We start from the raw sequence: 3,374 nt of genomic DNA on the forward strand, positions 1-3,374 counted from the left end.
CATTAGTTGACTTATAGTCCCTCATTTAACTGGAAATGAGGAAATAGCAGAACTGAGGGAACATAGGTTTGTTAGGAAAAGTAGCTCTATATGTTCCCTCAAGTCAAGAGATAGGTCTATGTATTTACGTCATGCAATATGACAGGGCACATGACAAGACATTGCATTATGACATGACATGGCAAAGGATGTTTAACTTGACTTGAGGGAACATAGACGTGCTCCCGAATAAAACCCCCCCCCCCCTTTCCCCCCTCCTCTCTCTCTCTCTCTCTCTCTCTCTCTCTCTCTCTCTCTCTCTCTCTCTCTCTCTCTCTCTCCCTCTCCCCCCCCCTCTCTCTCTCTCTCTCTTTCTCTCTCTCTCTCTCAAGAAGCACGAAACATTCCCATGCTGCCTTTTGTTTTCATTCAGTTCATAAGCTTTTCGACGAGCGCAACTTTCGTTAGGGGCCGTTCAAATATAATCTTACGCCTGGGAGGGGGGGGGGGGTCTTTGGCTCCTGTAAGAAAAGTGCAATATTACACTTTTGTGAGGTGAAAAAATATTTTTGACATAATGATGAACTCTGCATTTGTTGATGATAACTAATTTCACTTTTTTTTTCAGCATAAAGGATCAGTAATAACAGAGATACAGTGGAATCTTGAAAAGTCAATTTGCTTAAAGTCAACTCTTGCTTACAGTCAACACCTCACTGTAGTCCCGTTTCTTACCTTCTTTGTTAAAGTAATCGTGACTCTGATAAAGTCCACCGCTTGAGTGTTAACCTTGCGTAAAGTCAACAATTTGGGGCTAAATCCTAAGATGAATTCATTCAAGAAGAGATATTTCGCCTGAGCAAGTGGTGTATACACACACCTCCAATTACATAATATGTACTTTGTTCTTTCATTATCTCTTGTTTTGGTGACTATCTCAGAATTATACTCCTTGAAATTGAGATTACATCTTGTTTATTACCCGGTACTTTGTAATTTTGTAGCTGTCATCTTCAATTTTCAATGGCCAGTACATATAGTACAATGGATAAAGTCAACCTTGCTCAAAGTCAACACTTTTTTTCTGTCCGGGGTGTTGACTTTATCAGAATTCCACCGTAACTTTTTTAAAAACAAAATTAAAGCGCTTATGTCATAGACATGAGTCTCAATTTTTTTCCTTTTTATTAGTAAGAAAGAGTGTGTAAGCAATATTTTCCTTGAATGATTTACTCTAATTGTGAGGCAGCGTGGTGAAATCAGGCGCTCGTCAAAATAATGAAAGTGAAAAAAACTGGCATTTTTCCACAGGTTTGGGAACTTTTATTGAATTTTTTTTTTCCGCGCTAAACAAATTTTAAGTCCATACTGAAAACGTTTATTACATGCACAAACTGGTGATTTTTCCATTTTAAAGGCTCTCAAGCTATTGAAGTTATCAAACTTTGGCGGCCATTTTCTCACTAAATTTACCTCTGAAATCAGGTGACCCTCACCTCTTTCAATCACAAATATTTCAACTTCTATTCAGCATAGATGGATATTGTTTTCATCAAAAGGAAGGCAATTGGACAGGCTTTAAGATGATATCAATAACTCCGTATGCCTCAAAATCAAAACTGACGAGCGCATGGTCCCACCATGTCGTGACACCTATTATTTTTTAGTGCCTATACTAAAATGTGCATGTATGTGTGTATGGATGTTTTTCATGACTATTATGCAATGCGCATAGAGCAATGATTGTTTTACGGATTTGCGCGATATAAATGTCATATTACTTTTAATTTTATCATTATAAGCGAACAATGTAATATCAAAGATAGTACAGCCTACGGTAAGATGTTTGCAGTGGCCTAATTTTTTTAATCTTGAGTCTAGATTAGAGCAGAGGGATTAGAGCTAAACTAGAGAGATCAGAGTCCAGCCTGTAAGCTTTGTTTAGTCTCTGCATCATGCATCCTTGACTATGACCAATGCGTTGTACTCTGTACTTTGTTGTGTGTGGGTCCATGCAAATGTTATTTAGATCTATATGTTTTCTGTGTTGTAGGTTATTATGCAATTTGTTCTTTAGCACAACACAGAGAGATTAGTATTTTGCACATTAATTTGTGACTTTTTATGACGTAAGGGCCATTGGCCTCGAAAGTCAATAAAGTCTAATTCAATTCAATTCTCTCTCACCTCACATACTCATACGCACTTGTACGCGCGCACGCACGCACACTCGCTCGCACACACACACACACACACACACACACACACACACACACACACACACACACACACACACACATACACACACACACACACACACACACATATATATATATATACACACACACACACACGCACGCACACGCACACCATATGTTCTGACCACTTCTGTACATTTTATCATCATCACGGCCACCATCACATCTTCATCATCAAATCATCTTCATGTAGATCTACATCACAAAAACCACCTCCACAAATTTCCAGCCGCGGTGGGTGGACCAAGACTTGGGTGGGGCTTAGGTTGCTTCCACTTCTTTACTACCAAAAATCAAGCGCCATACTCACGGTGAGCCACGGTATTTTAGGAACAAATTTAAACAAGGAGTATCAACTTTGTCTTCCATCTCTTTATTCTAAGTTAGCTCTAGATCTAGATTCTCCTGGATGGCGGGGATGAAACCGTTTCCCCTCCAAATTTATTCTAACTAATTTTCATCTAATGAAAAAGTTGCCTTAAAAGTGGTTCGACGTGATTTATAACACTTAAATCTCAGGAGCACACACAACACCTCAAGCATATTATTATTCCGTCTATGATGAGCTGGTATCAGCTGTGTAGTCGAGGAAAATTGAAAGCACCTAACAAAGGTCCAATGAGTGCATAAGTGACTGTGTCACTGGGGAAAGTGTGTCGTAAACTTTCACCCCGTTGTCAAGGCTAGGAGAGCGTGAGCCCTTAGAAAAGAGAGAGCGAGTTAATAAGACATATAATACTTCTTTGTTGTATTCTTTGTATTCTCTCTCTCTCTCTCTCTCTCTCTCTCTCTCTCTCTCTCTCTCTCTCTCTCTCTCTCTCTCTCTCTCTCTCTCTCTCTCTCTCTCTCTCTCTCACTCACCCACTCATCTATCTCTCTGTGTGCATGTTTGTCGTTTTAACTGTAATAGCTTATTAGTTCTCCCCCCCCCCCCTCTCTCTCTATCTCTCTCTCTCGCTCTCATATTCTACTCTATCCAACAAGCACAGGGCCAAGCCATCTGGGCTCAGTCACACGCTCGCTGGGGGCGTGGCCTATTTTACAGAGGGAAAGAGGGGACTGCAGCATCTTACCGTAGGCTGTACTATCTTTGGTAATATTACGGGGGCAAATGTAAGAAAAGTGTAAGAAGGGGGG

The sequence above is a fragment of the Aplysia californica genome, unplaced genomic scaffold, assembly GCF_000002075.1.
Source record: "Aplysia californica isolate F4 #8 unplaced genomic scaffold, AplCal3.0 scaffold00315, whole genome shotgun sequence".
NCBI lineage: Eukaryota > Metazoa > Mollusca > Gastropoda > Aplysiida > Aplysiidae > Aplysia > Aplysia californica.